Source organism: Balaenoptera borealis, assembly GCF_965194805.1.
Source record: "Balaenoptera borealis genome assembly, chromosome: 2".
In the NCBI taxonomy this organism is placed as follows: Eukaryota; Metazoa; Chordata; class Mammalia; order Artiodactyla; family Balaenopteridae; genus Balaenoptera; species Balaenoptera borealis.
Genome location: NC_138867.1, coordinates 122,825,662 through 122,850,654, shown reverse-complemented (window position 1 = coordinate 122,850,654; position 24,993 = coordinate 122,825,662). Strand labels below are relative to the sequence as shown.

The 24,993-nt window shown below is 40.1% G+C and overlaps 1 long non-coding RNA gene across 1 annotated transcript in view; it reads right to left on the bottom strand.

Moving 5' to 3' along the window:
* Positions 1-2,199: 2,199 nt before the first annotated feature.
* LOC309624592 overlaps positions 2,200-24,993 on the bottom strand; it is a 63,400-nt gene continuing 40,606 nt past the window's right edge. The window contains exon 2 of the long non-coding RNA XR_014242042.1: positions 2,200-6,522. This is a non-coding gene — a long non-coding RNA (uncharacterized lncRNA). The remainder of the gene's footprint in view (positions 6,523-24,993) is intronic.

Here is a 24,993-nt window from a genome sequence, read left to right as displayed (position 1 = left end):
GAACTGGGAGTCTGGGATTAGCAGATGCACATTATTACATAGAGAATGGATAGACAACAAGGTCCTACTGTATAGCACAGGGAACTATATTCAATATCTGATAAACCATTATGAAAAAAAATACATATAATATATATATGACTGAGTCACTACTGTACAGCAGTAATTAACACAACCCTGTACATCAACTATACTTCAGTTAAAAAATAAAAAATAATAAATAAATAAAACTATACAACTTCATCAATTCAAAAAACAAAACAAAACAAAAAAATCATGTTGTATATGCTAAATACATACAATTTTTATATATTAGGTATACCTCAACAAAGCCCAGAGGAGAAAAGAAAATAGAAGTACACTGAGGCACACACATACACAAAAACCCTTCTATTAGAAGTAGTTAAATAAAGGAATAGATAAGGCAAAAAGTTAGTTTCCTTCTCTATAAGCCTAAAAAATTCAAGTGGTTTTCACCAACGTAAAACGACATCTTTATAATCCCCTCCATAGTCAATCAACATTCATTCCTTTCTTCATAAATATTTATGTAATGCTCTTGACCTCCTTAATTGCTTTTCAGTTTAAAGAAGCAAACAACACAGAACAGATACCTGTCCTCATGAAACATTTTAATAGGGGAGAAAGGTTCTTTAAAAGTACACAAATCAACAAGATAAATGCACATTGTGATGTTAGGAAGGACAAAATAAGGCAATGGGAAAGTACATGGGGAGGGTCCAATATATAAAGGGTCTTCAAGGAAAGTCTCTTGGGTTGGGATCTAAAAGACATAAACATGATAACTAGGGAAAGAGTCAGAGTAAAGGGTTCCAGCAAGAAGGAACAGCAACTGCAAGCAGAGGCAACTTGTATCCATAAACAATATGGTTTCAGGGGCATTTAAGCAAGAAAATGATTTTCCTCTGGACTCACCAAATCCTGGCATCCTCACCCCGGTCTTTCAATTTCCCTACCATTATCTGCTTAAGTTTCTAAATTGTCTTTTTTCCCCCAGAATTTCTTTAGTGCTTTTATATAGATGACCATCTGGCCCAACTTAAAACCTCTAAGGAGACTCTAATCTTTTAATAATCACCAGAGATATCCTCTGTAAACATTTAATTTCAGTACTTCTATACTGATCAATCTGATTTCTGACAGAGGCAGAGCCAATATCTCTGTGTGCATAAACAGATGGAAAATAAGTGTCTAATATCCTACCCAACAGAGAGTCTCCTCAGCAATTCCCTGACCACCATACCCATGTGACAACGAGAAGAAGGACTTCGTGATTTCTGTGCTGTGTTGACAGAACACACTGATTAGCATAGTTAGGGTGTATGGTCAGTATGTCAGCTTTGATTTTTCACTCTGACAGGCGTTTAACTACTATGTATGGGCCTGTTCTAGGTACCACACAGATTTACAAATCAAAACTAAACTTATGGTTCCTTTTTTCCTTCAAGATTATATTTTTCTTCTCTGGGGGTAGAGAATGGGCTTCATATTCATGGCTATTCACGGCAACCTCTATTTTTCCTCTTTAGCATATATGTTAATTGTAATATAATATCCTTGTGCAGAATTATTTAATATTCTGCACTAAATGTTAAGTTCTTCAGGGACTAGGGGGCAGGTTTGTCCTGTTCATCATTGTATTAAGCATCTTTCACAGTGGGTAACCCACAATAAGTGCCAATCAAATCTTCTTGTATATATAAATAAAGAAATTAATTAAAGTGTATTCACAAGCTAGAAGGGTACTAGTCTGTTTGGATTTGGGAGAGGCAGACATAAACTCATGAAATGCTTAGGAGGTGAGGCAGTATTCACTCATTCAGCAAATATCTGAATAACCATTGGCTTGGCATTATGCTGGGGATAGATTATTGAGTAAAATCAGGAAAAGTCCTCAGTTTTACTGAGCTGAATTTCTGGTTGTGGATCCAGATGCTAGTCAAATAATCACACAAAATGGAAAAATAAAACTCACACAAATGCCATGAAGTTGCTGTATAGTGATTCATTTAGATTTTAGGAGCTCTAAGCAAGGGATTGCCAAGAGAAAAGTAAGGACAATTGACCAGTCAGGTAAGTATAGCTTTGATTTGCTCCATTACTGTTAATAGCTTCCTCTCTGTCCGTGGCCACAGGCAACATAGAACCTGTTAGCACATCTCAACCAGTGAGACACTCTTTTCAGGCCCTACAGCCCACCCTCCTTTGGAATCTTTCTTCTTGACTGGTATCATGCTCCCTCACTCCTGTAATCTACCTCTTCATTTGGTCCCTTTGCATAGGTTTCACATTTGGACAGTTAGCTTGGTTTGCTTGCACCCTACGTCTAGGTACCTCTTCCAGTATTAATCCATCCCAGCAACCAATTTGTAGTTTAAAATCCCAATCCCCTGGTGTTTGTTTGTGCCGTAGGGGAATTGTGCCTTGTGTCATGTACTTCCCTGCCTCTGTACCTGTATATGCTCTTCCACCCATCCTTCTTCCCAGCTTCTCCAAGTCCAACCCAAATGCTTCAGCTCTATTTCAAGTCTGATGTCCCTGAGGAGGTTTCTGATATTCCATTATCTCTGTACTTTGCAGTTTTCTGTTACTTTACTCAGAAGTAAAAGTAAATCACTTCATGCCACTTCCTGCTCAAAACTCTCTAGTAGCTTCCTTTTCTACTGAAAATAAAACCCAAACACCTCACTATGCCCTGCAAGGCCCTGCTCGAACTGCCCGTACAGTCCTCTCTGATGACACTCAGTATGTGTTTATCACTCCCACTTACTGATCATCTGCACACTGGCTTTCTTCGAGTTCCTAAAACGTGTCAACCTCATTCCCACCCAACAGCCCTGGAGCTTGCTATTCCCTTTCCTGCAGAACCTCCTTGATATTCAAGAACATTACCTGCCTGGCTACTTCCTGCCAGACTACAATGACCCGCTCAGAGAGATCGTCCCTGGGCATCCACTGTCAAGTTACTTCTGCCTCACCCTTGTCAATCTCTATTAAATTATCCCAATTTATCTTCTCCATGGCTCTTACCACTCTCTCAAGATATCTTGTTTACTTATGTAAGTATAAATGGATACTCCAATAAGTACCTAACCAGCTGATCTTGATTACTGAGGAGTATGAATGCATTTCTGTTGCACCTGGCCACTTACTCCTTCTTTGAACATAAGCACCCATTGGTACTTCAAGTTCTTTCTTCTGAGGTCTCTTCAATATTCCCTGCAGCCCTTCTAGACAGAAGTTAAACCATCAGCCCCTCCCCCGTGTTTTCATGCACAATTTTTCCATGGAGCATATTTATATACTATGTTCCTCAACAAATTCAAGGACTACAGGCCACTCAATGTCCCTTCAATCCACTATCAAAGCAGCTAGCCAACTTTTCACCTGTTGGAGTTTCTAGAAGGAATCAGACTCAAGGGTACTGTGTTTCCCAAACTGAAGAAATATCATGTTAAACCATGACTGGTCTCCTTAAAGTATCTCTCTCTTAAGATGAAGAAGGAAGTAAGACTATCCTTTCCATCCTTAGGGAAGGAGGTACACTCAGAGAATCCCAAATGCTCTCAACAAAAATCCTCTTCTTTTATCTTCAACTGCTGACTTTTAGTTATGCTCATTGCAGGTGAGGATTTTAAAAGATATGGAAGTGGATTTCAATACCACTTTTGAAATGTATATATATATATAATGACTTGCATTTCACTTTGGAGTATGGTATTTATTGTCATGGTGCTTCATCCAAAAATTCCATTTCAACATCTTTATGAAGTATCTGTATCCAGAACTGCATTCATGATCTTTAAAAATGACTATGGCATGGGAACCTACAAATCAGAATGGAAACTAGCTGAAAACAACTGGTACAGCCGTACTATTTTATAACAGATTAACATCAGCCCTCTCTGTCTCTTCCCACTAGAATCTACACCCTACGGAAACAAGGCACTTGTCTGTCTTGTTCACCACCGTGGATCCTTAGAGCCAAAAACAATATCTGTCACAGAGTACCTGCTCAGTAAATTCAGCTGAATGAATTAAATGACTAAACATTTACTACATGCCAGACAACACTGATACAAGCTTTGTATTAAAATACACACCTCAAAGATAGTTATTGTTCTTTGTTAGATAAAAGAACTGAGGTTCAAAATGTCTAAGCTGGGATTCAAATCTAGGCAGTCTGACTCAGAACACTCAACTTTCTCTATTAGACTGTATTAGGTGCAAAGCTAATAGGTGCAGTATACTGCCAGCCCTCGAGGGATGGAACTGAGACTGACATTTCTTATATTCCAATGAAAAGAATAACACAGGGTACAGACAACTATGGTACAATGGAGAATACACGTGCAACGAGAAATACATGTGCTGTAGAATTTCAGGATAAGGCACTATCAAATTTAGTGGGTAAGATGCACTTTCAGAAAAGATTCTTCAAGTTGAAGTCTTCTCAGATTTCTCTGAAAAGATGTCTTTATTTTCAATAGCTGTAGATGGGGAGTGAAAACATTCTAAGAGAATGAAAGGGTAGGGATGGAGTAAGAACAAAAAGAAGAGAATCAAGAGAAAATAGAAAGCCAAATCCATCAAACTTGGTAGCTGATCAGACATTGTAGATAAAGAGAAAGAGGAATTGACTATTGATATAAAGATTTAAGAGCTCCAAATTGACCTCAGGAAGACAAAGGAAATGTTACCACCATTAAGAGAAATAGGAGCTTGGTGATGCTTTGGAACAGAAGCTAAAGTGAATATGACAAGAGTCTGGAGGATCAGATGCATAAATAAAAGGAGTGGCTAGGGCTTCCCTGGTGGCGCAGTGGTTGAGAATCCACCTGCCAATGCAGGGGACACGGGTTCGAGCCCTGGTCTGGGAAGATCCCACATGCCGCAGAACAGCTGGGCCCGTGAGCCACAATTACTGAGCCTGCGCGTCTGGAGTCTGTGCTCCGCAACAAGAGAGGCCACGATAGTGAGAGGCCCGTGCACTGCGATGAAGAGTGGCCCCCGCTTGCCACAACTAGAGAAAGCCCTCGCACAGAAACGAAGACCCAACACAGCCATAAATTATTAATTAAAAAAAAAAAAAAAAAAAAAGCTGACAGCCTCCCAGCAGGAGGCCTGCAGGTTAAAAAAAAAAAAAAAAAAAAAGGACTAGCTAGAATCTGGGGAGCCCACCCCAGAGAGTGAGTTTCACAAATTTGTAATGGTCCCAAATAGCATCTTTCAAGAGATGGATCTCTGTTCCAGAAAATGAAGAAATCAGCTACTTAAGCTCTTTCCCCAGAAGGATAATAGGTGGTAATAGAGCCAAAATAATCTTTGTGGTACCCAATAGGCCTTTACCATTTCTGGGCCCTTCATTATAATGTTTGGCAGATATACATAGACCATGTTTGACTTCTTGGTATCTGGCTGCCTCAAGGTTATACACAATTTTGGCCTTTTATATGTGGCTACAGGAGATGTTCCCTATAAGATGGGATGAGAATTGCCCATCCTGCCTGTGGACAATGTGAAATAGACAGAGGCAATTCTCAAGCTGTATTTATATCTATAGCTATAGGTATGTTTACACCTATACCTATTCTTCTTTTCCCAAAATACTGAACAGGAATTTATTCCCCAGAATGTTTGACTCACTTGAATATGTCAAAACATAGAACAGTTTCTGCATCACCAAGGACAGAATACAAGAAATATTTCTAGATTGCCTTTTAGGATTCACCTCAGGATTTCTAGTTCCAGAAATAAAATGATACTTGTGGTGCTGGGTTCTCAGCTCAAAGCTTAACTGTTCAAATGGGAGCAGCTACCCTTCACCAAGTTAAGAAGAGATTTCAGCATGCTTACAGTTTATTTGAAGGATATAAGTAGAAACTTTGGAAATTTTCCTGTCATTCTTGGCCTGTTCTTTGGCAATCGGCAATATTTGTCTAGTGTCTCAACTTATGTCTATAAAAACAAGAACAGGGTTTCCCTGGTGGTGCAGTGGTTAAGAATCCACCTGCCAATGCCGGGGACATGGGTTCAAGCCCTGGTCCAAGAAGATCCCACATGCTGCGGAGCAACTAAGCCTGTGCACCACAGGTACTGAGCCTGTGCTCAAGAGACCATGAGCCACAACTACTGAGCCCGTGTGCCACAACTACTGAAGCCACGTGCCTAGAGCCCATGCTCCACAACAACAGAAGCCACCGCAATGAGAAGCTCACGCACTGCAACGAAGAGTAGGCCCCGCTTGCCGCAACTAGAGAAAAGCCTGGATGCAGCAACGAAGACCCAACGCAGCCAAAAATAAATAAATAAGTAAATAAATAAATAAAATAAATAAATTTAAAAACAAGAACATAAGGAGTAATAGCGGAAACTAAGGTTGACAGACCCCTACCTTACTTTGCCGTATCAGAAAAATGAAGTGAAGCCATCGGAAAATGCAAGTTCCAGCTCCATGTCTGTAAGGTGAGAACGAGTGCTTTCTCGTTCTCTGCCTACTTCCTGAGAATAGAAAGGTTATAGTGAATGCAGAACTTTTCAATCAGCAAAATAATTTCATCCACTCATTTTCCTTTTTATTTGTTCCTTCAAATATTTACTGAGTATACATTTGTGTTAGATATTGCACTACTCTCTGGGTATACATTGCTGGGAAAAACAGAAATCGTCCCTGCTCTTCTAGATTTTTCTTACTTCATATGTACAATGAGGATAATAATAGTTGCTCCATCTTAGGGTTGCTAGAATTTAATGAATTTTTAAAGCACTCCATGTAGCAGCTGGCACACCTAGAATCCTCTATAAATTATGGCTTAAAATTTTCACTTGGAGATGCTCTTTTTGCCATGCAGCTGCTGGAAGATAGACTATCACTTCTCCTCGCTTTCTAGATGAAGCTTGTCACTGAGGGCTACTCAGCAATTTCTAAATAATTCACACTGCTAGAGGCAGGCCCAGACACAGGTACAGGTACTTACTGCAGCCTGCTTGATTTCAGTTCATTCCTATGCAGGATTCTCAGGCCCTGGTGCCCCCATGAATGACTCAATGCATGGGGAAGGTATATCCCCCTCAAATGTTCCTGCCAGCTTCACGGGGGTGCATGGCCCCTACAGCAGCTGGGAGTGGTGGCAAACGAGTCAAATTCCACCTCAGGGAAACTTGCTAAGGAAACGTGGCTGCTTCACTTCCAGAGGAAGCAGCTAACTTTCCACCAGCAAATCTCCAGGAACTTGGATGGAAAAGGGAAATGTGGTCAGCAGCACCCTTCCCCACCAGCCTACCGAAGAGGCAGTGGATGGAACCCCTGTGCTGCCAGCCCTCTGGTTGTCTAGGGCCCTTGTGCTGGTGTGTGACAGGCCACCTCAGAGGGCCAATTAGCAAAGCCACCAGGTCTGGTTTGGGAAGGATCGCTGACGTAAGCCTGCAGGAGTGTCCGGAGCTGCTTCCGCAGGGTCTCACTGCACGCACCACACTCTGTCAGCTCCTGCTAGTTGAAAGGAATTGCAGCAGGTGCTACATTAATATTTATCATTCCTCCTTTAAACAGCATTTGATCTGAGAGTGTGAAATACCACACACAGAAACTTGCCCATGAGCCAGGTCTCCGGCGTCCTACTTCTCTCCATGACTCCCGCTACGTGAAATCTGGAGGCTAGAATTTCCAGTTAATTAGTTCAGGACTTGTCCGTTCTGAACCATCACAGTGAGACTGATGAAATGCCCATTTTCTTATAGGTCTATTTGGAGTTATTTTCTGCTGGCTCTTATCAAGGATACTACCTTAAACAGTTAAAGGGTGTGTATTAGTTGCCTAGGACTGCTGTAACAAAGTACCACAAACTGGGAGGCTTAAAACAGGGGAAATGTATTCCTTCACAGGCCTGGAAGCTAGAAGTCCAAAATCAAGGTGTCCACAGGGTCGGTTTCTTCTGGGGGCTATGGGGAGAATGTGTTTCATGCCTCTGCCCTGGCTTCTGGTAGTTCCCAGAAATCCTTGGTGTTTCTTGGCTTGTGGCATCATAAGTCCAATCTCTGCCTCCATCTTTACAGGGACTTCCTCTCTGTGTGTCTCCTCTCTGTCTCTTTGTCTCCAAATCTCTCTCTCCTTATGAGGACACCCGTTATTGGATTTAGGGCCCACCTTAATCAAGTATGACCTCACCTTACATCTGCAAAGACCCTATTTCGAAATAAAGTCATATTCACAGGTACCAGGGTTAGGACTTCAACAGTTTGTTTTGGGGGAAACCATTCAAGACTAGCCAGAGTTCTGTTCCGTACTTAGACAAGTTTCTTTGAAATGTTTCCTGGTCTTCCATACAATGAGTATGTGGTGGAGCTAGAGCCAGAATTCAGAGTCATGCTATCTACTCAGTGACCAGAGAAAGTCATAGGAAAATGGTACAGTCAATTTTCGTTATTCATGGTAGTTAAGTTCTATAAAGTAGTCACAAATACAGAATTTGCAAATATTAAAACCACTGCTCCTAGAAGAAATACAGGGTTAGGTTCCTGTGAGCTTCTGGTCACAACATTTCTGTCAACTGATCAATACACAGCCTTGTTTTTTGTGTGTTTGTGTTTAAAGACACCTTATTTCATGCGTAATGTTAATTCATTAGCCTTGAACTCACAGCCAGCAGCAACTATATCTCATGTCTGAACAAAGCTTTTCTAACACATGCATTTTCTCCATAAGTCACATCACAGCCTACTTGTACTTAGGGACACTAGACAGCACTATGCTTGGAGTCCGTTTTAAACAGCAAAGTCACCAGTGGAAAGCTCAAAAAAGTGAAAAACACAGAACTCAATAGACTCAACAGGAGACTGACGTACAGTATGAGAGTGAAACAAGAAGGCAGGGTATAACTGTGTTCAGCCTCAACTGGGAACGTGTACATCAAGCAATTTAAATCTTTTGCTGCTCTTCGTATGTCTGCGTGTGACTGTGAAAGCACCATGGCTATTGATTTTAGATTATAAGTAAATTATAGCAAACAGGAAGATTTACAAATATGGAACCTGCAAATAATGAGGATTGATTGTTTATTGCAGCCAGTCCCAGTAGGTTTCACGTAGGAGGGTACACAAATCAGCCGCAGATGCCAAAATAAATGAATTGATTTTAGGATTTCAAACAAATGAAGTAGGCAAATTCATAAATATGGAATCTATGGATAATGAGGATAGACTGTATATTGCAGCCATTTGTAGCAGGTTTTGTGCTGGAAGTGCACCCTCTCATCTGCAGATGCCAAAATGGATGGAGGCTCGCTATCAGAGAGCACCACAGTATTACTGCATGTCTTGGTGGGCGCCAGGGTAGATGGATGCAGACCAAGCCTTGGAAGACCCATTCCCATCAATAACAATCTTGAATAAACCCTGGATGATACAATCTACATCAGGAAGGAGGACAGGGGAAAGAGACCCTGAATTTGACTGACTTTACCTATAAATATAAAAGTAATGGAATTACCTAGATTAATCAGAATTATCTTTTTCTGCCGACAGGTAATAACGATGGATACCCAATATGTACAAATGTGTGCCTAATACCTAGCCTATGCCCTGCCATGTAATAGGTGTTTAGAAGAAATATCTTTGACTGTAGGTGTCAGTGAGCATGTCCTTGAGAAAATGATATTTAAGCTCATACCTGAGGATGAGCTAGCCTCACAGTTTAGAAGGAAGTGGTATTCCCAGCAGACTGACCAATGTTTGTGAAGTCCAGGAACTAGGGAGAACAAAGTGAGTTAAAAGAACGGAAAGTTTAGAGCGACTGCAGTGTAGTATGCAAGGAGGAGAACAGTTCAAAATGGGCCATAGCAGCAAAAAATCAAAAATGTTGGTGTCAGCAACATTAAGCAGTTTGGCATCTGTATAATGGAGTGAAATATCAACTTCTTCAAAATCCAGCTACTTAAAAGAAGGGCAGCTTGATGTAAGGTAGCAATTCTTCCATGAACACCGAAGTCCCCAAGACCCTGCTAAGACACCCATGAGCTCAAAACTGTGTTCCTGATAATACGAAGACATTATTTGCCTTTTTCACTGGATTGACATTTGTACTGAAGGTGCAAAAACAATGGTGAGAAAATTACTGGTGCCTTTGTACAAAGCAAGTCACTGGTACCAGACTGTCCTAGTAGGTAACTGTTACATGCTTCACCATCACACACTCAAAAAAAAAGGCCAATTTCCAGCAAAGAATATTCTTGTGGAAGCAGTATAAATTATTAAATTTTTATATTTTAATCTTGAGTACACGTCTTGTCAATATTGTATGTGATTAAATGATGAAATGGGAAGTATGCATGAGACATCACTGCCGCATAACAACGTATGATGATTGTCTTGAGGAATAATGTTTGTGTGAGTGTTTAACTGTAAGTTGAACTAGTTGGACTTTTTTCCATGAAATGTAAACTCTGGTTGTTCAGACTTGGAAATCTGACATAAAAATATTTTCTTGAGAATTTCTTGAGAAAAATGAAGTAAGCCTGGCACTTTAAGGAAAACAACTAATATTTGTTGTTAAAGATAAGATCTGAATGGAAAATGAGAGTTCTGAAAACCTTGTGTCTGTGACCATAAACCTGACAGCTTCCCAATACATAAGAACTCTTCCCTATAGCATTATGATGCCATTAACAGATGTGATTTTTTTGGTACTATATAATAAAATGTGACAATATTTGAAAAATCCTCATAACTCAGTGAATCAATATTTTTCAAGTAACCATGGCATGAAGTCATCAAATCTTACACTTGTAAAATATTCATTCAGAATCCAGGAAGGCCATTGTATCACAACGTAACAGAGTACAAAATTTCATTGAAAAGCGTTCAGGTTGCATATCACAACAGATCTCTGAGAAACTATCACTTGTTGAGTGTTGGTATAGTATCACAGAAAAATATCCACAAGTATCTACAAAGGTGATTAAAATATGCCTTCTTTTCCAACCATGTATCTCTGGGTGTTCAAATTTTTTTCACACTCTTCAACCAAAATGTCATCTTGCAAATAATTAAATGCAAAAGAAAATATGATAATCCAGTTGTCTTCTATTGATCCAAACATTAAAGAGATATTTTAAAGTGTTTAAGAATACAACTCTTCTCACTAATTTTTTTGTTTTGAAAAATGATTTTTTCAATTAAAATATATATTGGTATTATGATGTAATTGGTTTATTAATGTTATTTTAAATGAAGTAGTAAATAGTATTTTAAAATTTCCTCAGTTTTAATAAAGATGTTTAAAAAATTTCCTCAGTTTTAAATTCTAATATGGTAAACCACAGATATAGACCCCATGAACAAAAGACCTTTGGGGTCCTCCATAATTGGGATCCTAAGGCAAAACATTTTAGAACCACTGATATAAGGGAAAGAAAATGGACTTGATAAAGTCAATGACCTGGACTCCCCTTCTCTACATCAGTAACTAACTGTGCTCCTAGATAAGTAACTGAGCTCTCCAGTGCCAGGTGCTTCTTGCATAAAATAAGAGTGATAATAATCATAAATGCTGATAGGGTCACTATAAGGATAAAGTGTACTCGTATATGAGGAGGCACTTCGTACCCTCCAAAGCGCTATACAAAGGTTATTTCCTTACCGTTACTCATGACAACACTTTGTACTAAAATGTGACAAATCATGTTAATAACAATTACCTTTCTGTGATAAAAAATGAAAACATGGGTCAGCTAAATCATAATGCAAAACATTTTTATCGCCTCCCTAGCACAGGTCTATTTGATTGGTTTTCATTATTTTTTAAAGTCTTTAGAAACCTCAGAAATTCTGATTACAGATAAGACCAATCTGGAAAACAGTTCGTAAATAATTATTTTGGAGTGCATGTGGATATGGCAGCAAAACTCAGGAAAAGACTCACAATGATCTGAAAGTCATGTACTAGTGTGGCTGCATGAACCATCTATGAGATCCAAACTAAAACACAAAGATAAGATACTCTGATCACTTACTTCCTGCTGATATGGTAAAAAAAAAACATTAGTGTCTGAAGAAACTTTAGCAGCGCTTTTATCCAACATCTCATCTAAAGCAAGAATCTCTTCCAAAAACCTCTGACAATCTATCCAGTCTCTACTTAAATACTTCTAGCAGTTGGAGATACAACACCTGATAAGGCAGTTCATTTTATGCATTACAATTTTTTCAATGTGCATATGTAATTAAACAAAAAGCTAATGATCTTTCTGAATTTCTAGCAAGTTCCCAAGTGATACTGGTGTTGCTGCTCAGGGACCACACTTTGAGAACAACTGACCTAGGTAGGGGTCTCACCACAATTCCTCACTCAGCTTACATGATAACATGTTGTGAGTTACATGCAACTGAGTTGCAACATAGCCCGTTCATAGTTTTGAGACTGTCTGGATGGTGAACTCTGAATAACTGTTTGTTAATAGGAGAGCAGTAGTGTGAATAATCCACTAGCATGGATAATCCAAAAGCCATTTCAGCTTGGTTTTGGAAGGTGTTCAAGTCAGATTTTAATTTTGCAAGAGCACTGGATCTGCCCTCATAAATAGGTTTTTTGCTGAGGCCAATGTTAAAACTGAGTGGCTATTTCCTCGGTAAACACATGCTTTCCGCAGTGGGGAAGGCAAGCCAGTCAGCCTGGCATGCTGGCCATGGAGACAAACCTGACGCTCATAATTCACAAAGCAGGCAAAGGATAACTGAGAGCTGAGTCCATGTAAGACATTTGAAAAATCACAGTTCCTACAAATATGCATGAAGTTTGGGAAGATTTGGGGAAAACTCATCAATTCTTCTTTCCATACAGATTAAACTCATGTAGCTTATGGAATTCAAACTATTTCCCTTGTACCCTGTGTTCAACCCGTACACACACGCACACGCACACACACACACCTGTGTGAGTGTATATGTTTATGATTTTGCCTTTAGGAGGTCATAAAAGAAAAATACTTCTCAAAAGCTCACAAATCGGGCTTCCCTGGTGGCGCAGTGGTTGAGAATCTGCCTGCCAGTGCAGGGGACACGGGTTCGAGCCCTGGTCTGGGAAGATCCCACATGCCCGGCGATGAAGAGTGGCCCCCGCTCGCCACAACTAGAGAAAGCCCTCGCGCAGAAACGAAGACCCAACACAGCCAAAAATAAAATAAATAAATTTATAAAAAAAAAAAAAAAAAAAAAGCTCACATATCCCATTGTTACAACTGATAGGCATGTCAACGTTTATGGTTAGAGGTAGTCATAATCTATAAAAGTGATTTCTGAACTTTAGCTTGTGGATAGGTTGAATCAGAATAACCTGAGAACCTAAACAAAATACAGATTCCTTCCCCTCCACCCCACAGCTGAAACTCTGTGTTCCTAGGTGTCTTTATATAGACCTAACTCCCTGCACACACAGCCCACCACGTCACACCTCAGGTGTGCTCTGTGCACTGCTCACCTCTTTCCTCAGGTGTGTCCCTCGGATGCTGGAGTGGTGGATGCTCCTGGGAATCATGAGGGATTTAATGCCCCATGGGGAGAACCATGGACCAATGGGAGCCTGGGGGGAGCAGATCAATGTCTTCCTTCTTGCCTTGCATGAACTGTCCTGAGAAGCGATCTGTAAACTTCTCTGAAGACAGCCCTCCAAGATGGAGCTCAGTCCCACTTCAAACCAAGTGATTGCTAACTTGGTCACATGGCTTACATTGGCTCATTGGTTCCCACACCTTCCCTGCCTCACACCCCTTCTCCTTCAGTCAGGCTCCCTGGAGTTGCATCCCCTTCATAAAATAGTACCACAAAAGCCTTTTCTCAGGCTCTGCTTTCTGAAAACTCAGGCTAAGACAGTATGGAACTTCCTAGCTCCAAGGTGCATACAAAGGGCAGTGCTGCTTTTAGCTCCTGTAGGGGGTGCAGCAAAAGGGGAAGAAAAAAGTTAAGAAATGGAATAACTAGAGGATTTTGTTTTGACTTCTTTACAACTATTTCCAGAAAAAGCACTCCTGTGCTCTAAGCCATTCAACACAAACATTGCCACCGCTTTGTAAACAAGGAGGGGCACAGGTGGAAACGGGCAAATCCTGAATGGCCTGTTTTTTCTTATAGGGAAGTTGTCCCTCTTGGTCTGCCTCCAGGCCTGAATAGAACTAACTCACTGTCCTGAGAATTCAGTCTATTGAGGCCATCCTTTGTAAACGCCCTGCCAATGAAAAGAGGGACATGAGCCTCTTGAAACCAAGCTCAGAACTAAAATGACCCTTTCAGGCCTCACTCCAGGTAAAATTTAAAAACCATGGCTATTTCCCCAGAAATGAAGCAGTCTAGGGAAGGTGTGGCTCAGGTCCAGAGCTAGAAATGAGCAGGTGTGTTGCAAGAGACAGGTTCCTTCTCCAGGCAAACAAAATTAACATGTGTTTCCTTTCTTCTCTAGGAAGATCTGTCCAACAGACCCAGAAAAACAGAACAGAAAAAGGAAAGGAGAATAGCTATTTCAGAAATCCTTAGAAAGCTTGTATCTATATATGCTGAGTGAAATGTAGAGCCGAAACATGTCTAAATAATACAAGCTCCAAAAATATTGACCTGGAATAAGTATTCAGATATGAAAGCACTAGATAAGTGCAGTTTCTATTGCATGTTCCTACACTTACCGCATTTGATAGCATGTGTAAATTCACCAGAGTTCTCCATAGTCATAATGATCTTATGTGAGCTATAGATCAGATAAATGGAGAAATTCTAATATGGCCATGCCAGGGGTAGAATAATAATGCAGACCCTTTGTGTGTCTGGGTGTGTGTGTATCCAAAGTCCATACTTATTTTTCTGAATGAACGTTTACTGGGTTTAAAAATGGATGGTGGGCTATTACGATATTACAATTCAGAAAACGCATATTCAGTTTGGATAACATGGCAAGTACTATGTTGGGATTACTTTACAGTAATAAAAAATATACATAAAACATAATCCCAGCATAATACATAAAACATACATAAAACATAATCCCTCCCATTTTACAGTGAAGAAACAAAGGCTCTGAGAGGGTAAGTGATACAGTCTTGTTCACAAGGTTAATGGGGTAGCTACTACTTGGACTTTCGTTCCTTCTGATTCTAAGTTTACAGCTCTTTCCTCCACCAACATGCTCCCACTGAATCCCAGACTCTGGATTCTATGTTCAGTGCCTCCGAAAGTGAGTAACCCTGCAACCCTGCTCTGCCTTCCACTCAGGATTGCCCTGAGGCTTTATAATGGAAACCCACGGAGGTGATGACCAAGTATCCATCCTTCTCCTTAGGAAGTGTCATATTTGAGCCTGCCCGTCCATGCCCTTCTGGTTATAGTTGATTCGTCTGTAGGTAAGCAACTAACTCAAGTCAAACTAACCAGTTCCATTTCCTACAATGTCTGTACTTTGAACCAGACAGAGTCAGACTCTTTTCTTTCTGGAGACTGAAGACATACAGATAGAAAACTCAAAAGCTACAGACACTTTTCTTTGCTCCTTCAGGAGCCAGCCAGGCTGTAGTAAGAGAGAATGAAACTGACTTTGGAAAGAAGCAGTGCTGGGCGTCAGGGGGAAAGACTTGGCAGCATTTGAGTTCCGGGATCCATTCGTTCTGGTAGTTCAGTTGTCTATCTGCCTTTTTCTCGTGTATTTTTATTCAACCCTTTCTCAAATTCTGTGAATCAATAAATTTCCTTCTTGGACTGAATTTAATTCAAGTTTCATTCCTCTCGCACGTAACCAAAAATAACTTAACCTAATACAATATCCAATGAGGAAACAGACCAAAAAGCACCAAGTCATTTATGAATGTACATACTTATTTTGTTGGGACTCATTCTTGTGACCACATTGGACCCTCACTTGCTATCTGACTCACCCGGGCTCAGCCTCGTCTATCCAGTGGAGGCCACACGCCTTGCCTGTGTCTGTTCACACCATCTGACAGCCACAGGACCGCTTTTCCTGCTCCCTCAACAACCTACTCAAGCTGCATTTTCAGGGCCATCATGTTGGGTTGAGGAAAGATGTCTGTTTTGGCTCTGATGACAGGATACATACCAACTGCCGCTATTCCTGCCTGGCAACTTCCTAGGAGGTCCAGATAGAAACTTTGGAACAAGAAGGTTTCTCTCCTATCCTTTCAAAACTGCTAAAGCCTAGAAAGGACAGATCTGTGGATGGGGGGCTGGGAAAGGGGTTATCTTATGTTAGATCCCTTAGATGCAAGCTTGAAATAAGGATTTGGAAGGTCATGATTTATGGAGAGAGGGCTTTATTAGAGATCTCATTGATTCCCATAGTTCAGGATCCTTAGATGCCATTCCAACCTTGCCGCCCTTTAGAATAATTAAGCCCACCTTGTTACTGATGACTAAGTGTTAGCCTCTGATACTCTGGAATCCTATTATCCCCACTGCTACCAGGAATCTCAGTTCTGTACCAGAATCTCGTACTGTCAGTCCCCGCCTATACAGATAGCCCCCACTGAGTTTCTCAAGGACCACATGCTGAAGGCACTGTCCTCCCCAGTGTGTTCTGCAACACTCTGGTAAATGGAGTGTTCTCAGGGTCCTCCCCAGGATATCACTGTCTGGTGGGTTTTCTGTTCTCATACAGAAGACTCATTCTAGCATGCCATTCTCTCATCTCTTCCGACACATTTCTCCACTGTCTGCCATGGCAGTTCTGCATCTCTATGCCATTTACTGTGGGATGCCACTTTAACCAAGCTTCTAAGGCTTATCCTGGAAATGTATTAGGACCAGCTCTGAGAGTCCTAAGAGGGTGTAAAGTCCTGTGACATGGGAGAGTGCTCCTGCATCAACAAGCTCTCTATAATCCAGTTCAATATTCTCCCCGCCTTAATTCTGCACCCTCAGAATCCAACTAGGCCTCCTCTGTACTTTCAGTTAATATATGACAGCCAAATCGTGTGGCCGCTTTGGCATATAATTCCTTCCACACCTTAGCAGATTCAGCCTTTGTTACCATCTGCCTCTGGTAATTGGCCTGGTAACCAGGAGGGGAGGAAGACAAGGCAGATCCTAAAGACCAGCATTATCTCCTAAGGCACTTGTCTCATTTGAGATTTCTCTATAGCCTCAAGCTAAAGGCAGGGGTTGGCAGGCAGGGTGAGTTCTATCTTCCAACAAGGGGAAGTCGGACACTTCTGCAGGCACAGAGGGATCAAGGGCACCTGGAAGTGCAAGTTGCTCAAGAACGTCTACCGAGGTACCTTGATTCCAATCTCAGGACCACACTCCTCTATGGGCCCTGACTTGTCATAGGAGACCTGCCCAAGCTGAGAACTTCACCTTTCTACAAAGTTCTGTTGATCTCCCGGTCACGTTATCTGCATAGTCTTCAGCTCTGCTGCCCTCCAGCTGCAGGTGATAAAGGTCTCTTCAGATGCTGCCAAGGAGGACTTCCGACCCTCATGCTTCACTTGAAAATGGGTATTGATTCTCCTGGGCTTACCTTTTGCCCTCTTGAGGTATCAGTGGTGGTCAGCACAATACGATCATTATAATTAGTATCTTCCTGCATCTTTCAAATGCTTGAGATACTGCATGAGATGGCGTGTTCCTTCCTCTTATATTGTACTAGTCCACAGAGGGTCAAAGTCTTAGCTTAACAAGTGCGCTGTAGCTTCACGTAGGGGTTGCTGCTACGTCACCTGCCATCGGTGCCAGTGTCCTCATCTCTAACTGGTGGTGAGGGATCCCACTCCAAACTCACTCCCAGCAAGCTGCTTCCTAGGAGCACTCCTGCTATCAACTCTCATAGGCAGGTTCCCCAGAAGCAGAAACTGAAATAGGAATTCAGGGGCCATATTAAGAGAGTACCCACTGGGTTTCCTTCTTTTTGAGATCACACAAATTTGTGTTGTTGCTTCTCTGTATTTATCTACTTAGTTGCCCCCTTCTCTACCATTCTCTTCTTATTCTCTCTCTCAATCTCAAGGCAAACTTTCTCTATTCCTGTGTGCACGTAACCAAGAATGACAAAAAAAAAAAAAAAGTTTAAACCTCTTCTCTTCAAATAACAAGTGATTTTTTAAGTATCTCTAATTTCTAATTTGAAATTCTAGGTTGAGAAAAAATCTGATTTACCTAGCCATGGTTAAGAGCCAATCAGCTATGGCCATGGGAGATTGAGAGGGTAATGTGACACCTCAAACTATTCTTGCAAGTGGCAGGAACTTACCAAGAGAAGAGAATGATAGGTTAAGCAGGCACTCCAAACTTTTCTATTAGAGCCTCTTTCTCTAGAAATAAACAAGCCAGTTAATTGACATATGGGTTAGCATAATTTAGGATGAAATATCCCAATATTTTCTGGCAAAATGTTCCTCTGGTTTCAACAAGACATGTGAGAGATAGCACAGCACTGTAAAGACCAGTAGAATGGAAGCTTCCTGAGAGAAAGAATTTTTTATTTTCCCAGCACATATAAAATTACCTAGGTCATAGTAAGTTGTCAGTAAATTTCTTAAGTGAACAAGTTAAGAAAAGCCTGATGTTAGAAAGATCTGTTTTACTGTCCTAGGTCTGTGCATTGAATTCTGGCTCAGTTTTCTCATCTATGAAATGGGGATAATAATACCACCTATCTTACAGGGTTATTTTGAGGGTGAAGCAAATATTGACCTTATTGCATTGACCACAGCTCCAAGCACATAGCAACTGTTCAGTAAATGAGAGCTATTATTAACAGAAAGTCATGCTAGGACACAATAATGGCTACTGAAAAAAAAGAAAGCTTACTTGGCAATGGCTTCTGCAATGAAAATGAACCATAGAATGCAGAGTAATAATACATTCCGAGGGAAAACACATTTTCTTTTTTGGTGAATTGAGACAATAATACAGATAAGTAATTAGAGCAGAACCAAAGGTAGTCATCCCTGCAAAAGCAGATCCTTCCAATTGGTCACAAAAAAAAAAAAATTAACTAAAAGCAAGAGCAGCAATATCAATAAAACCATTAGCATAAAAATCTCTTCTGGGCTTCCCTGGTGGCGCAGTGGTTGAGAATCTGCCTGCTAATGCACGGGACACGGGTTCAAGCCCTGGTCTGGGAAGATCCCACATGCCGCGGAGCAACTAAGCCCGTGAGCCACAATTACTGAGCCTGCGCTTCTGGAGCCCGTGCTCCGCAACAAGAGAGGCCGCGATAGTGAGAGGCCCGCGCACCGCGATGAAGAGTGGCCCCCGCTTGCCGCAACTAGAGAAAGCCCTCGCACAGAAACGAAGACCCAACTCAGCCAAAAATTAATTAATTAATTAATTAATTAAAATGAATAATGCTTTAAAAAAAAAATCTCTTCTGACAGTGCCACCTCTAGAGAACCAGTGGTCTCTGCCTTACCTTCTCCACAAAAACTGTTACATGTTCATGGCGGAGTGACTGGATGAAAGGAAACGTACTCTTGATGCTACATCTATACTGTGCAAGTAAGAGGCCTTTAGGATACAGGAAAGAGCGTCTACGTTTGAGCTAATCACTGATGTAATGAAGGCTGTGTCTAACTCTTTCACCTGCTTTTTTTTTCCCTTTTCTCCCCGCCCCTTGCAAACAGCACAGATGGGGAGGAGAGAAGCAGATGATTCGAACTGGTACATTATGTGGGCACAAACAAGTTAGGGAAAAACATCTTTGCATGGTGAGAAAAATTCCACTCCTTTCTTGGGAAGTACTGGAAACCATGGTAACTAATATAAATGTAGCCAGTGCATTGTGCATTCTCAGTCTGAAACAATAAAAAACAAACTTAATCTGTTTTTTTTTTAAAGTTAAAAATAAATGTAACTTTGACAACAGACTTCAACAAGCTTCTTATTCCCTCTGATGAAAATGTTTGCAAAACGGGCATTTTGAAAGAGAAAGAGCTATTTAGATTTAGTTTGTCTAAATATATACATACATATATACATATATATGTATACATACGTGTATATATAGCACATGTATATTATATAGTATATAGTAATGCATATAATTATTATGCTATATATTATATTATACATTTTATATTATACATTATTATATAATATAAAATAGTACTCTGTTACACATTACATAGTATATGTGCATGTATATGCATAGTATATATGTACATCCCCAGCACTGTGTTCATGAAACAAAGTATTATTAAATAATAATCACATAATTACATATTAATAAATATGAATGGGTTAATAAGTATATTTAATGTACAATCCATATCATTCAATAATACCATGTTTCTGGAAAAAACTTGGCACTGAGAATATGGTAACTAATGGACAAATATAATCCTTGTCCTCTTGGGGCATATAGTCTGGTGGGGAAACAAAGATATTAGTAACATAACCAAAGAAATGAATACATAACTACAAACAGCTCTAAGTTCAATGAAGTGAAAACACACAGTAACAAGAATAAGTATGACAAGGGATCTAATTTAGGTGGGGGGATAGGAAAGTTGTCTAGAAAAATAAGGAACTAGCTTTGACAGCATGAAAAACAATTGTGTGCATTATTTTGAAAACAGCTGTAAAATATCTCAAGGTGCAGAAAAAGATATTCAATTAGTAGAAGAGTGAGAAGAGAGGCTGCTCCCTGACTGGCCCTCATTAGAGAAAGCAAGCTGAGGGATCAATTATTTCTATTAGAAGAAGGAGAAAAGTTATACCAGGTCTCTGTTGCAGCATGGAAAACTCTACTTAAATACTTGGAAAACATCATCAGAATCATTTGGCAATGGAACAAGTTGTTGATGGAAGCAACTTCTCTGGGGAAGCCAGAGGTGGTAAAAGGAGGAAAAGTTACTTGAAGAAATACTTTTTTCTCACATCATAAAAAATCTATTTTTTTTCTCAGGACCATGAAAGTCCTGTCCTGAAATACTGCCCCAAAATGCCAGGCAGACCCATGAGCCAATTAATTAAATTGCTCTGCCACCTTGCTTTTTTCCATAACTTGGTTTTAGATCTCAAAGCCCCAAATAAGCTTTACCCAAAATTCCTCTCTTACGAGGAGGTATTATTAATTGCATTTTTTGAACAATAAATGAAACAAATGATTTGTGTGGGTCATTCAATATAGTTGTTGGCTGGTCCAGAAACTGAGCTTATATATTTGAACTCTGATTTGTAGGTATTAGCAAAGATTGTATTCCATGCCCTATACTGGGAACTAAAAACTTAGTGCTGGAGTGAGAAATAAAATAAAGCTAAAACAGCAACTAAACCACACACTTGAGAAATTATCTTCACATTATGTGGAGATTTTCACATCCTGAAACAGCCTGTTTCCTACCTTTAATAAGTTTGAGTTTGCTGTGCTCAGCATAATTGGACACAGCTGCCTGCATTTTCTGCCAGGGTTTGAGAAAAAATGAAGTTATTATTAGAGCTTGTTATAGCAACCTGCCTGCCCAATGTAAATCTTAAGATTCAATTGTTTATTGGTTGTGAATTTTCCATTGTAAGGGCACCTAGGAAGTGTTTTCTCTAATAAGGGTCTGGAAAAATGGGCTGGAAAGCTCCCAGTATCCAAGAAGAAAATTAATTGTTTGACCCATCCATAATGTCAGAGCCAACAATAGAGACATCAGACCACACAAAATTGGGTGGTCCCCTAAATGAATAACTGCAGGCAGCAAATTCCAGAATGTGCAATTGAAGGTCATGAAGCTTTAAGTCAGAGGTCTTTGTAAAAGCATGACTTCTATAAAGGAGTGGGTATGAAATCAGTCTTGGTTTGAGTTTCCCCAGAAGCACACGCTGAGATAAGAATTTGAGTATAAGTAGTTTATTTGGAAGACAGAGAACGCCAGCAGCAAAGACAATGGTGTCAAAGGGAAGACAAGACAGAGAATAAAGGTGCATCATTTTGCCAGTTACCATGATGAGCAAATGGGGCTTAACCTCATGGGAAAACTCCAGGAGATTTTGTTAAAGATCCTTCATAACTATCCTACCCAAAAGGCAAGGGAGCTGGGGTATTTATACAACGACTCCTGAGGTTGCTCCCAGGGGTATTAATTCATTGGCATTCCTGTCCTGCCATGTGTAGAAGTGGTGCCAGCTTCAGTGATTTTGGAGAAAGCCCATGGGCAAAAGACACACAGATATTGGCAAAGGAAGTCAGCTAAAATGTACTAGAAGCTCAGAAAGAGAGGATTGGGGGCACTAACAGAGACCACCTCAACATTCTTTTAAGTATGGATATTCCATACAATGAAAACTTGGAGGCTAAAATGCCAACTCCACTAAATTGGTAATAACTTCCAGGAGTACTAAGTGGAGGGGGATCATAACGCAGATGGATAAGGATACTATAACCCACTAAAGATGCCTGCCATAGGCAAGGTAGAAGAGAGAACCAGCATATAAGCCATGCATGTTCCATCCTTGATCTACATTAGGAATCAGTGAACTTTTTCTGTAAGGGACCAAAGTAATACTTCGGTAAATATTTTAGGCATTGCAGGTCACACATACAGTCTCTGTCACACACTGTCTTTGTTAGTTGTGTGTGTGTGTTTAACAATTCTTTTAAAATGTAAAAGCCTTTCTTGGTTTGTGTGCTATACAAACACAGGCTGCTGGCTGGATTTGTTCCGGAGGTCATAGTTTGCCAACCTTCTACCTACAGATTAATAATTTCTAAACTTCTCCTGTATGAGGACGCTTTTTTATTTTTAAAAAAATATTTTTAAAAGCCAGGCTACTACAAAATAATCTGTGTGTTTTACATTACGTTTCTTGAAATTTATATTTTAAATATGATTGTGAAGGTCTTAGAAACTTTAGCTGTTCTCCCATCCTGCCAGGGACATTCTTAGCACACAGACTGAAATCCACTTACCTAGTTCAAATGCCTAAGTTTACAAAAGAGGAAACTGAGGCCTAGAGAGAAAAAAAGACTTGTCCAATATCAAATGCTTAGTGGTTCATCAACCAAATATTGTTTAATGGGTGCTAAGGTCCTTATTAACTCAGAACACATAAAACTATAACAGAAAATCCAAACTCCATTATACATAAAGTACAAATTGGGTCCTTCTAGGAGCCTAGAGGAAAGAGGGATTAAATGTAGGATGAAAGAATAAGGAAAGGCTTCATGAATAAAGACTCTCCCAGGAAAGGAAAAATCACTTTTGTTTTATATTAATTCAACAAATACAAATTGAGCCCCTAAACTGTGTCAGGTACCATGTGGATGGAGGACATAGCATTCCAGGGTACAGGTACCATAAAAGAAATGGAAATGAATGCAGTGTGTTTCTGCTTTAGGTGCAGATTCATTAATATCCAGCAAAATGCTTTGCACATAGTCCTCAATTAATTTTTCCATGAATGAATGGTTCAAATAGCAGTTTTGGCTCAGAGAATGTATCACAACTGCAGTAACTCATATGCATGAGGAATAGGGTCTTTTGTGTCTTTTATGCGTCCAAGCTTTGTAAATCTGTTAAGTTTTTAGTGATGCCTAGGACCTGGAGGAGCAAACTCGTATTCTTAGTCCGTAATATGATACACAAAGAACACAACCAAGTAAATCTATCCTGACTCAGGAGGAAAGTCTGAGCTATCATTAATCATTCTTCACTTTCTGAAGGTCTGGTCACTCCTCAGCAAATCTAAGGGTAGTGTAAACTTACATAGTTGAGAAAGCTAGCCAATGCACCCAGTTATGCGGAGAGCAAAACCTCAGTACATCAGCAGCAGCAATTCATAACCAGTTGCAAAATAATCAGGGAAGGAGTGGCAAGATTGCCAAGATTTGTTGGGCAAGAAGCCAAGAACAAACATGCAACCCACTGAGCTCAGCAGAATATAAACAAGAGATTCCATATTCCTGTGGCTTTCCTGGAAACAAGGAGCTGTCCAACAGGCCAATCTCTTTAAATACTTTCATCAGCTTAACACGCAGCACCCTCTGGTGTGGGGTACGTAACACATGATGCATTTAATTGCTTCAACTAAATAGTTCTGGAGTATTATTATCAGAAAGCAAGTGGCCTCGGGATATGGGAGTGTTTAATAATGATTAAATCTCATTATTGTGGTTATTTTAGTGGCATACGTACAACAACAAGCATTTGTTATGCTCACAGGCTCTGTGAATCAAGGATACAGGCAAGGCACAATGGGGTTGCCTAATCTCTGCTCCACAGTGTCCAGGCCCTTAGTTGGGGACACTAGAATGGCTAGGAGTGACACAAACACTCAGGACAGGAATCTTCTGAAGGATTTGTCATTTACATGTCTGACAGCAGAGCTGGGACATCCTGGTTACCAGAGGATAAGGGGGGGAGGGATAAATTGGGGGATTGGGATTGACATATACACACTATCATATATAAAATAGATAACTAATAAGGACCTACTGTATAGCACAGGGAACTCTACTCAATACTTTGTAATGACCTATATGGGAAAAGAACCTAAAAAAGAGTGGATATATGTATACGTATAACTGATTCACTTTGCTGTACACCTGAAACTAACACAAGATTGTAAAGCAACTATACTCCAATAAAAAATTTTAAAATTATACAACAACTATACTTCAGTTTAAAAAATGAAAAAAAATGCAAGTTGTGTTTGTATGTGTGTGTTAAAAAAATATATAATGTATGGCATAAGTGGATGCCCAGTAAATGGTAGCCGAAAATCTAGACACTTAAAGAAGTGAACAATGGTAATAAAGAGAAAAGTGTTCAATTTCAAAAAAAACAAAAAAAAACTAGCATCAGCTGGGACAATTAACCAGAGGCACCTCCACATGGCTTCTCTAGATGGCTTGGGTTTCCTCACAGTTTGACATCGTCAAGTTAGTTAGATAACTTTCCTCTCAGTTCAGTGGTCTGTTAACAGACGTTCCAGGTAACAGGGTAGAAGCCGCATGGCCATTTATGGCTCAGTCTTGGAAGCCACATAATATCACTTTCA